The sequence below is a fragment of the Meleagris gallopavo genome, chromosome 1, assembly GCF_000146605.3.
Source record: "Meleagris gallopavo isolate NT-WF06-2002-E0010 breed Aviagen turkey brand Nicholas breeding stock chromosome 1, Turkey_5.1, whole genome shotgun sequence".
Taxonomy (NCBI): domain Eukaryota; kingdom Metazoa; phylum Chordata; class Aves; order Galliformes; family Phasianidae; genus Meleagris; species Meleagris gallopavo.
Window position 1 is genome coordinate 131,589,833 of NC_015011.2, and position 12,393 is coordinate 131,602,225.

The following is a 12,393-nucleotide window of genomic DNA, read 5'->3' on the forward strand; positions in this document are numbered from 1 at the left end:
AAAAAACACATTAGGCATACTGGATGGAAGGAGTGAACTTGTTTGTAACATAAGACACTTCAACCACTGTGACTCTCATGTTATCGTTTGGTTCAGGAGGGAGTCCCTGTCCAGCTGACAGCATTGCTTGCCATTGGTCTATTTCCCTCTTTTTCAAATTTTGGATGTTAATTCTCCCAACTCTGTCCTAAGCCACCTCCTAGGCTCTTGCCCAAGGCACCTAATGAACTCCTCTGGCCCTTGCCCTGATTGGGCCAACAAGAGTCAAACCTCCCAAGTGTCTTCCATCCTTGCTTCTTTCATTCCTGAAGGGCTGAAACTCATGCACAGGCCAAGAAAAGCACACGGTTTTCCCCTTCTAGTTGCTTCTCAGGGCACTTTGCACTGGCAGGCACAGGACATGTATAAAGTCGCCACAAGGACAGAGTCTAACTTGAATCCTGGACAACAGAAAACATGAGTATGTGTCTTCTAGTCAGCAACTTCACAACCCCAGTGATCACAGAAGAGCCAAGATATTCTCAGGAGATCTCTGTGCCATCACAGCACTGATGCTGCTGCTTGCTATCGCTATAGAGATATCTGGCTCCCTTACCGTAATTACACTGCAGATGCTTTTAGTGTAACTTTGAACTTGTGTATTTAAAAAATGGCAGAAATCTGCAATAGAGTCAGCACACGGCAACATCTGAATGACTAATAGCCAGCAGAGGTTAATGTCCCTTAGCTTCCTCACAGGCCATCAACCCCTAGAGCTGATAATTAATTGCCTGAAATAGCCTATGCCATTGTCGTTACTGCTTAATTATTCAGATGAAATGAATAATATCAGTGCTAGGACTTCAGTCTTCATAAATGGAGAATTCTGTCTCTTTTTTTTCCCACATTCCACACATTATTTTCGTCACCACTTTAATAGATGATGCTTCATGCCTTTTGAGCTTTCCTAAAGGTAAAGACATTTCTTATGTATGGGATAGCATATAGAACAGACAAATAACCAGTTTACATTCAGTTATCGTCGCGTGACTGAACGAATAACCACAGAAATCAATCATGGCAGGAAATGAATGAATGAAATGGAACTTATAGGAAGAGGTACGTCTAAGCCACCGAGCAGATGCAGAGTATGGTATGGCTCTCTTTTCCAGAGCCCCGCCATGGAGTGCTCTGAGGGGCACCTGAAGCCAGTCCAAGTGTGACAGCTCTCAGTCAGAGATTCAGAGAGGTTTGGATCCAAGGTTTTGATACACTACCTCAAAGATCACTTCTCCACTGTTGATTTTCATATCCCAGTGCATGCTCAGATTTCTGAAGCTTGTTCTGATCACTTGTAGTTCAAGGTGTTGAAATTACTTGCAACCCAATTGTCTGTTATAAAGTATTTTGCTTACATTCATTCAATAGCAAACAAACATGATAATTCTTTATGCTTTTCATCGACAGTTCTTTTGCCAAATGCAGATTGACAGACCAAGATCTTGGCTTAATCTTCCCATCTGAATAAAATGACGGTCATTGTTTCTTCAGCTGCTTCTTTTAAGAACAATGTCTTGAGTATGTGTCTCTGTTCCTATTTATGTATCTACATAAATGCATGGAAGCCACGAATTAATGTGTGATATGTCATAAAGACTGTTGTCAAAGGATGCTTCTTTTTGTTCTTTTGGGGAAATAAGTCTCACGTGCATGAGAACGCCTTCTTAGTCAGTCAAAGAGGAAGCTGCCATGCATGTGGTGTTCTGCAGGATTTCACGATGCATAGATCTGCTTCTCAATATAGCACTTCCTTCAGACTCCTCTGGATACTGGTATGTGAATGTCTCCATTTTGATATACAGCAAATTACTGTGTGAGTTTGTCAAGGAAAAGTAAAGACAAGGAAAAAAGATCCTGAGAAATGACTGCAAGACAGTCATGTTTGCACTGGTAAATTAAACAGCAGCAGGCCATGGGCTTGAACACTGTTCTTCCAGGTCCCCATGCAGCTTATCAGTAGCATTTTCCATAAAGATGTTTGGCCAAGTCAGTCCCCTACACAGTGGCTGGACACAGTTTAGAGGTTGGAATGTGCAGGGGAAAGTGGGACTTAGTAACACAGGGGATTTTTGAAAAGGCGAAGGAGAGGTTGTGGTATTCAGCTGCCTGAATATGAACCTTTCTACTTTGCTTCCAAGCTGGAACCAGTCCCTTCTCCATTTTGTGTTAAGTACAGACATAGCTTAAGGACCTAAAACTTTTGAGAGTTGTATTTCTAACCTTTATTTATTTATTTTTTATTATATACAGCTCATCACTGGGCTTTCACTAATTGAGAACCTCGTTTGCAGAAAGTTGTCTTCTGTCGGATTAGTGCTCTGGGACAATCATGCATTTGTAACTGCACTGAAAATTCTAAGAAAAAACACAAAATTTTTGCTTGCTCTTCCGGTCTTAAAGATGTTAAAAGTAATTCAAGTCTGAAAGCTGTACATGCAGCATTTGATTTACTGGGTAATGAAATTAACAGCTTCCTGCGGGGTTCTCCAGCAAACCGCAGTAACAGGCAGGGTTTGGATAAGGTGGCAGCGAAGGTATTTTCTGAGGATGGTCCAGACCAGTGAGGGAGAGGAACTAAGATCCAGGTGCTCAATTTCCCTGCTCCCTCCTTGCCATAGACAAGACTAGACAAGACACCATAGCCATGGAGAATCCTTGTCCTAGTTTCTCACTCAATAACTTCTGTGCTATCACCAAGGAAGACCAAATCTTGACACTCGTTTGTTAGTTTTTTTTTCTTTTTGCTCTGTTATTATTTTCATTTTAAGCCCTCCTCTGTGACAGAGATGAAGTCACTGGTTCAAAGATTTCACTGAAAGAAGAAGCAATACAGAAACTAGGAAGAAATGGGTGAATTGAGAGGAAGGAGAATGCCCCGCAGCCCTATGGTTACATCTCTTGACAGCTCTTCTGCATTCTTACATACATCTGCCCATCATGGACATCTTTAAGACCTGGTGTATTATTACTACCATATTACTGCAATAGCTGTCAGACCCATGACAGGTGTGAGCTTCAGAGGGGAGAGGATAAGAATACAAAAAGCTTTTTTCATGCATAATGAGTTGCAAAATGGATGGCAGCAGAATGAGAGTGAAAAACAGAATTAAAAGATGCCAGTAGCTTTATCTGGATAAAGAGCTGGAAAGGACAGACCAGAAGGGTATTTTCAGGAGCAGGGCTGCACAGAGTCTTGATAGAGAAATGGAGATGTTTGATTTTTAAGCTGTGTGCTGGAGGGAACATAGGGTGGGAGCAAGAGGAGGCAGATGCATGATGCTTTCAGTCTAATGGAATCTATTCCTTCTCCAGAGTAGGGATCAGCTACTGAGAAATTATTTTGATCCAAATGTGTGTGTTCCTTTCTTTCTATCAAATATGCTGCTGAGAAATCCCACTGTCTATGGGATTATTAAGATTTCCTTCTTGCAGCTTAATTTATATTTGCTGTAAGTCTCTGTCCCTGTTGCACAGTTTAGTTTCACACAACTAATCTCGGTGCTGCTCCAAAGACAGCCAAAATCATGAATTTAAAGGTGAGATGGCAGTGCTACTGCTTGTATTCTATTCTAGGATACAATATGTAAATAGGATCCTGTCTGATCAGCCAAAAGGCTGCATCTACCATCATCCAGCATGCCATTTCACAGGATGGGACATGTCAGGCAGGCACATGTCATACATGTTCTGATGGGTCCTGATAGGCAGCACACTGCCCTACAACAGCCCAGCATCCCAGTTCTCTCCGTGCCCTGGGACCTCTCATGTCAGATTTTTCTCCTAATCACGTGCTGTCCCTTGCATCAAGCAAAAAGAAAGTTGACAGCACAGAGAAAACAGGAAAACTTTCAGGCTTTTACTTTCTCCGCTGAATTAATCATCTCTGACAGTTTTGTAGCTTCCTGTGACCCTTAAGTTTTACTGTCTGGTAGCACATCAGGCACAGATTTCCCTCTTTCTTTCCCCTACAGCAAAAATTACAATGATCTTTCTCAAAGCTGACAGGGACAGGGCTTATTTCCAGTAAAAGGGCACCATACTTAGCTACACAGGGTAAGTGAGGTTAGAGAAATAGGTACATGGGAATAATGACAGCACCGAGGGCAGCAGACTTTCAATTCACTTATACAGATAAATGTAACAAGTTCAGACACTAACATTTTTTTTTTCGTTGCTCAAAAGAAAAAAAAATAATAATTCACTACTTGCTCTGTTTTCTGTCTGTGAGCATTCTTCTATTCTTCTTAACCTCTGCGCTGCAGTGCGGCTAGGCTGTATACATGCAGATATGCTCCCAGCCCTGGGGAAGATCTGAGATAAGCAGAGAAGTGACATACAAATGGCAAGGAGGAGACAGCGATCTAATCGACTGGCCGCGAGCTTGGTACAGTGAGATGGGAAAAGCACACAGAGCAAAGGAAAACACGTTTCCACCAGGAGACACGTACTGCTCTCCCTCTCCTGTTCGTCCTTGGCTTTTCACTCCCTTCTCCTCTGAGCTTTCTCTGTGCTCCCCAGGCTGAGATGCTGTTCAGGGACTGCTAACATAGGGCCTGTGCAGGTTTGGGCTGGTTTGCCTGCTTTCTTTTTCAGTTTGCTGCCTGTCTCTGCCTCTCCTTGTGGCCTTCAGCTCGGCACACAATGCTGGCTTCTCATTGCTGGAACTGGCTCCCCTCCTGTTTTGCTGTCTGGTGAATACCTAACTTCTGATGATGGTCTTGGGATTTTGACATTTCTGTATAGCTTCCATATTGCACGCAAAGATGAAAAAAAATTGGCATTTCCCCCCCCCCTTCTGTATCTCCTTTTCTCACCTCTAAAGCTCTTGCCAAGTGCCAAATCTGAACCCATTAATACTAAAGCATTTACTGCACTCTCATTTTACTGCATTGTCCATTTGCAGGTGAAGTGAGAAAAGGCAGAGTTAGGAGTAACTGCCCACACTAAAACACTTTGATTTCATATTTCAGATTCCAACCAGACCTCTGTTCTTCAAACTCCATTTTTTAAAAACAATGAAGTTGAAGAAGAAATCTGAGTGTCTTTGTTTCAGGACAAGGTAAGTGTTTCATATCATAATGGGAGAACTCTTTTCATGGCCCTCCTATTTGCCTGGAAAATGGTTTGGAGGGGCTGAAACAGCCTTGGGGCTTCTTGTCTTTTTCCACTACTCCTGGTTAGCTAGAAATGAAGCCAGATCTGCCTGATGACACTATGCAGTCACAGCAGCAATGTGGCTTTGGAAGTGTGAGCCAGTGGAAAGCCAGGCACTTGGCTGGGCATATTCACTCCTCTGAGCTCTATCTCCATATCCACTTCACACTGCCAGACCCGAGGAGAGCTGTCAGACTGCAGATCCCCACTTCACACCTTTCTGAGACAAGGGCTAGGACCAGGCACCAAGCTGCACGCCCATCCCTGGCTCCCATCCAGATCGCTGTGCACGGTTGGGTGAGTCCCCAGACCCTCCAGCACCCTACACTTAACGCAGCTCATGCCTTGTCTCTCAGGACTTCTCTGCAGCAGCTGTAAGTCCTTCAGTCTGCATTCATCCTACTTAACTCCATGCATGTAACTGAAGTGGCTGGTAAATGGCTCATCCCTCTCAGCATCTCCATTTGTGGTCACTGGAAGTCCATACCACCTGCTATAAAGGGGTGGGATCTGGGGCATGTATGGCACAAAAAGCAAAAATATATATATTTGTACACATATAATAGCAACAGTGACTTCAGATTTGGACTGCCTTCAAGCAGATGTGAGAAATGTGGTGGTACTTCATATCCATCTTCTGGGAGGGCTTTTTATCCACAATGAAGCTCTTCCCAACCACAATTTAATTGCAATAAACTGCATATTCTGTGAGTTCTCAAAGAAGAAAATGGATCTGTTTGTGGCTGCGCAGAGATGCTTCTTGACACCACATTGCCCTAAAAGCGTTGTTTACCTTCTCAGGGCATGGATATTAAAGGATAAAGATTTGTAAAGCAACTTGTGAAGAGGCTGCTTCTAAACTACCCATCCTCATTAATTTAAACCCAGAAAGCTTGAAAAGGCCACCTTCACTGACCCAGCTTAAAAACCCTGAGATTTAGGCCAAGGAAAGATCCTGTGGAGGTCAGTAGGCTTCAAACTGAGGCTGCTAAAGCAGGCTGAGGTGCTTTGGCAGGCTGAGGTGCTTTGGCAGGATGAGGCGCTTTGGCAGGATGAAGCCCTGCTGCCAGGCCCAAACAGGTGACCAGATTTCTTTGCAGGCCTCTGCAGGGGAAATGCACGCTCTTGCTGCTCACCCCCTCCCTACCATTACATTAATTCCAGGACTCCCACGTCAATCTTCATAGGGAAAGGATTTTGCCACACTGCTGAGAGCTTAGGAAGCCAAACCTCAGAGCCTGGGCAGGAGAAAAGCAGCAGCCATGGCTGGTGCCAGGCAGTGAAGATTCTTGGTTGCTGCTTTTCCCAGACAGCTGGCTGAAGACAGGATTGCAGGAAATCTTGTCCTGTACCCAGCTCTGGCTTTGTTATGCAAATGTGTGCACATTACCTGATTTCCATTCTCCACAACTTCCTCCTCTGTAATGTGCAGTTAATATTTATACATACTTAATGACTGCAGATTTTGTGTGTACACACTTTGCTGCGGTTCTGCAGATTAGTTAAACTAAAGTATGGCCAGATTCTGCCATGCCTACAGATGGGCATGACCACAAATAGTGTCGCAGCTTACCTAGTGCAAAGGGCTTGGGAAATGGAAATTAAACTGAATTTTTGAACTAAGTGCCACAGAAGTGTATAATCATGAATATATTAATTCTGAGCGAGAGATTTGATAAAACAACACATCATGGTAACGTATAGAGTGGGCACGTTCACAGCAGAGTGAGCACCTCAGAAGGGGATAAGCACAGCCACCCATGTCCCTGATGTGTGCCTGACGATCACACTGTTGGCATGATTGTGTTCATTCAGTGAACGGAATATCATGTAAGGATGCACTTAGGGCAAATTCATTGCTGGGTAAACATCCACCCGCAGCCAAGATACCGTCTAACTCCTAACGGGAAATGATCAGTTCTTAGTAGGAAATAGGAAATGCCTGCTTTTGCATGAGCCTTATTTCTGGCAGGGCCCTGCAGAGCTCCCTTTGACCACCAGAGGTCAGAAGCAAAACATCTCAGCTACACCCCTGAGCCCTCATTTCCTCAGTCGCTGTCCTGGAGAGGGAGAAGCAGAGGAAAATCAGCAGAAATACCGCTTCATTCACAGTGAGGAGAATGGAGACAGTAACATGAAGGACCGCAGGCGATGGAGGCGGAAGGTGGCAAGGTTAGCGATGCGGCCAGCAGCCTGTGGGCGTGGGAACTGGGGGGAGTGAGGGAAGATGTGCCCTTCATACTCCACTGAATATAACACGGGTTTGTTGACATTTGCTGCCCTTTTGTATTTGCTTATTCATGAACACAAATGTAGGAAACTTTCTGTGTTTTTCAGGGATGCAGACAGAACCTAAAAACCCCATCAAAACCTGCGTGGATATTCAAAAAAGGCACTTTCAGCTTTCCTGAAATCGTGCTTTTATTCTTTGCAAACACATTTCTGGAATACTAAAAAAGCATCTGAGCATAATAAGCAACCAACAGAGCAAATTTTCCCAGCCATAAAGCCTGGATCAGCTCATGGGTGAGAAATAAGACCACATGATCTCACTGACCAGCCATAAGGCAGGAAAATTGGAAAGGCTGCAGAAATCTCAGGGTGGAAATCGGCTCAGATTTATCCACACTGTAAATCTTTAAACAGTTGTTTAAGCCATGAGCTGTAAACTCTGTGCAGACCATTTGTAGAAGGAAATGTGCTTTATCAGACAAATTATTCATGGCATAACTTGACCTCCTCTCTTTGCCTCTTGGAGCACAGTTGTGGGCTTTGTATGTTGGAAAAGAAAGGACTGGGGATGGCAGAACAAAATTTGTTTTTTTAATTTATTTTTTATATATATAATCCAGAAAGCGTCAAACCAAGCAACTGTGCTGCAGAGAAAGCACCCTGGCTCTGCTGCAAAGCACCAACGTGTTCTGGCTGGAGCTCCGTGCACTGTCACTTACTGGTGGCCAGGATTAGTCATCTCCTGTGAGAAACACACAAGAAATGGTGTTAGACAAAAAAAGAATGACACTAATGAGCCAGAATGTCCCAATTCCCTCTGCAGTTTTACAGCTCTATAACACACATGCTTTCACTATGAGTATAGAGTAGTAAATATATTCACATTTTGCAGAAACAGTTGCTCTAAGAAAGTTCCATAGTCTGTTTTTACTAAGACATAAGGCTCTTGAATAAAATTATGTTTATTTCTCAAAATTGGTAAAACATGTTTCTGAGCAATGACTAAAAGTGTGCTTCATCTTGCAGTGAGCTATTACATACCTCTCTGAAAGAGAAGTTTATTACTGAGATCCTGACAGCTCATTAACTACTTTACTGTGCTATAATAAAACTCCCATCACTCTATCTTCACGGCAAAAGAAAAGATAAAATGTGAACAGACTGTTTACATATTGCATTTGATCAACAATCGCAGAAACATAGGCCCCCAAGGCTCAGTTCACTGCCGCAGTGGGGTTGAGATGGGACCCGGGAAATGAATGCCTTCTGCAGAGGAAAGTCACCCCACCAAGGCTCCTCCCTATCTGCCTTGCTGAGGCTCAGATGCTAGGGTTAGCTTCAGAGTTCAACTGTTATTATTCATATTATCTGACCTTTGTAGAAGGTGCAAAACAAGGAGCAGTTTTTGAAAACATCAGGCTTGATCCTTGTAGTGCTCAGCTGCTTCCATCAAGGTCTACTCAACCACCACCCTCGGTTAGGATTTCTTCCTGCCTCCCCATGTTAGGGGCTGATGGGCTAAGCAGTGATTTCTGAGACAGATATTTTTGCTGTTTCTAGCAGCTCTCCAGAGGAGCTGGAAAAGACCTTCAAGATCATCAAGTCCAACCACCAACCTGACCTACTGAGTCTCAGACAGCTTCCATCTTTCCCTTTTGTTGATCCTGTTCCTAAAAATCTCGGGTAAAAGAGACTCGAAATTTTCTAGGATTTAAATGCATCTCCACTGATGCAAATCAGGCCAATTATTTTGCATCCTCTCATAGCAGACAGAGAGGAGTTTGATCTCTCATTTCTCTTATAACCCCTGATGAACTGGTGACTGGTTTCCTCACCCCTACCCTCCAGTCTTTCAAAGAGTAAGTATAGCAAAATCCTAGAATTTAAGCACAAGTAACATTTTGTAATTCTCCTATCATACTTCATTTTTTCCTCAGTTCTCTTTGCAGCTTGTCATATCTGTCTCTAAAGTGTGGCTATCAGCCCTGGGTAGAGTAACACTGTAGCAGAGGCCTTATCATTATGGATCAGAGCATGTTAAATACTCCTGATGCCTTGCACATGACATTCCTGCCAGAAAATCCAAGAATGGGAGTTGCCTTTTCTGCAGCACCATCACACACACATTTTTTCATTTGTGATTCACAGTAATTGCCAAATTCTTTTCCACTTTACTGGTGATGTGCTGTTAGTTCTTTATTGTGTATTTCTGTATTTAAATCTTATGACTAAAGAAAGCATTTTGCATTTCTCCCTGCAGACCTTGAGTCACTTCTCTAGCCTGTCAAGATCATTTTAAATGCTATCCCCTGTCCTTTGAAATACTTGCATCCTTTTCCAGCTTCCTGTCATCTATGAATATCAGAAAAATATTTTTTATTCTACCTTGCAAATTGCCTAACATGACTAAATCTAAGACAAATCCATACCAAGCATTATTTGAAACAGAACCCAGATTGACAAAAAAAAGCCCAATTCTGCAAATGTTTTCCCTTCAGTGTATGTGTCCTCTTACAAGCTAGATGTCTAAGATGTTGTCACAATAGGTGGAGGCAGGAGAGCTATGTTGCTCATCTACACGTAACCACACTGTGATCAGGTGTATTTGTCTTCAGGCTCTTTTGGTTGCGTGGGCTAATGGCTCTGCTCAGCTGTCCTGAGTGATAGTGATGTCCTCAGGGCAGCCTTACAGGGCTGGCAGGTCTGACACAGGAGGTCCACTCCACTTTGAAGTTGTTGCTGGAGGTCAACCAGGAGGCATTGCAGGTGGTACTGGCACCTTTATGTGGACAACATCTTTAAGCCCTAGATCTCACTACAGAGGAAACTGAGAGAGCAGGGTTATGTGTGGACACCTACAAGGTAAACAAGAAAAATAAATGAATCACAAATCTGAAGCTGAATATTGTCATACCTATCTTCATTTTTGTTTAGGGGAATGCCACATAGAATAGTGTGAAAAGCCATATGAAAGTCAAAGCAAAGCAAGTTTGTTGTTATCCCCGGGACCAATTATTTGGTCAAAGACTGAAATTAGACTGGTTTGATCTGATTCTTTTTGATAATCCCACCATCCCTGGTTGTCTGTCATTATACTATCCTGTAGGTTCTCCTGCGGTGTTTTATTAATAATTCACTCTAAGCCACAAATTTACATTCCCTGAGCTCTGGTTTTCAGGACTCTTCCATTCCTTTAAAAAAAAGTGCCATACTTGCTATTCTGCAGTTCTCTGAGATGTCCCATAAACTCTTGAAGGCAATTGCTGGAGAATCAAAAATTGCTTCATTTAGCTTTGAAGTTTTTCCAGTGTGTTTTTGGCTGGGTGCCACCTGAATGCTATTTACCTGAATGCTGTTTAGTTACTTCTTTTGCAAGTTCATTCTGCATTTATTTTCTATTATTGAAATTTGCTGTGGTAAGTATCAAGTCCTAGATATTCTCTTCCCATGATGGCTGAGACTGATGAGTACTTTGACTATTGTTGTTCTTCTCCCTAATGAGCTGTTGAACATATACTCTCTTTTCTTCTTATTTTCCTGTATTCCTCGCTGCTTCTTACTTTTCGTAACATGTTTTCCAACTTGGTCATTCTGAATTTAATATACTATGGATGTCATGACTAGTGGAGAAGGATTTTGTTCTTTCCTGAGGAGCAGATGCTGGAGTCTGTTACTATCAATATTATCTGACAACAGTATGAAAACCAATGATGTGGGTTTTTATCTTTAGTGTTATGTTACTACTTGATTACTTCAGCAATATACATGGAATGGTGTATGAATGTTCTTTCTGCAAGATGTGCTGAAGAAGTCTTTTCATGGCAATGGACTGTATGAGGCAAAATTGAAGGATACAGGCAATACCCTGGATATAATCATCTTTAGTCTTGCATCTTTGCTTCTAGCATCTGCTTTCAGGTTGTTGAGATCATTTTTGTCATCGCATTTTCCCTTGTACTCACCTCAAATAGCAATCCAGACACTAAAGATAGCTATTAAACAAGGTCATGTTGGAAAAATGATTATTCATTTATTTATTTAATTCTGGTTAACTCCAAATATTTATTCAAATTATAGAATTTCTGAGAGTGTCCAGCAGGAAAGGACAGATGTATTTGCAAAAGGCAAGTAGCCAGTCATTCAACAGGGTTGTGTTTAAAGCTCAAAATGGTCTTGGATGGAATCTTTTGAACTCCGAACCATGGCTCACATGATAGATTGATGCAGAAAATGTTTACACTTCATTATGTTGAAAGATGATGGATAAGTTTGCAACTGCATTTGATCAGTGAAGTGTAGGAACAGGTCAGATGAAGTAGCAGAGAGAACAGCTGGAGAAATGAGGACTGAAAGTTAATTGTAGCCAAGATTAATTTCCTTTATTCGGCTGTGTGGGAGAAGGGTTTGAAATTGTTTGGAAGGGGTTTTTAGTTTTGGAAGACAGTAATAGTACTTAGCATTACACATGACATTAAGCACGTAATTTTAATCTATACATTTCAGTGCATTTTCCGAACACTGTTGTTAATCTTCTTGCTAGGCTTTGGAAAGGGAGGCTCTGACAATTTAGTAAACTGTTAGTTTGCCCCTACTTTCCGCATCAGTCCACAACATAGAATCATGGAATCATTAAGGTTGAAAAGACCTCTAAGATCATCCAGTCCAACCACCAGCCCATCGCCACCATGCCCACCGACCACGGCCCTCAGTGCCACATCCACACGGTTCTTGAACACCTCCAGGGGTGGTGACTGCACCACCGCCCTGGGCAGCCTGTGCCTCACTGCCTCACCACTCCGAGAAGAAATATTTGCTAATGCCCAACCTGAACCTCTCCTCGTTCTTACCTCTTCATCAGTTTAACTGAAGTAGGCAATGCAGTTAACATTTATTGCTATTCCACACACCATCCTCATATGTGGCTTCTGGTTATTAATACAACTTATTTCCTTGTATTCTTTTTTTTTT

The 12,393-nt window shown here is 42.5% G+C and overlaps 1 long non-coding RNA gene across 1 annotated transcript in view; it reads left to right on the forward strand.

The window, feature by feature from the left end:
• The first annotated feature begins 4,886 nt into the window (after nucleotides 1-4,886).
• Nucleotides 4,887-12,393, forward strand: part of LOC104917043 — an 18,947-nt gene continuing 11,440 nt past the window's right edge. Inside the window, exons 1-2 of the long non-coding RNA XR_004162403.1 lie at nucleotides 4,887-5,098; nucleotides 7,166-7,365. This is a non-coding gene — a long non-coding RNA (uncharacterized LOC104917043). The remainder of the gene's footprint in view (nucleotides 5,099-7,165; nucleotides 7,366-12,393) is intronic.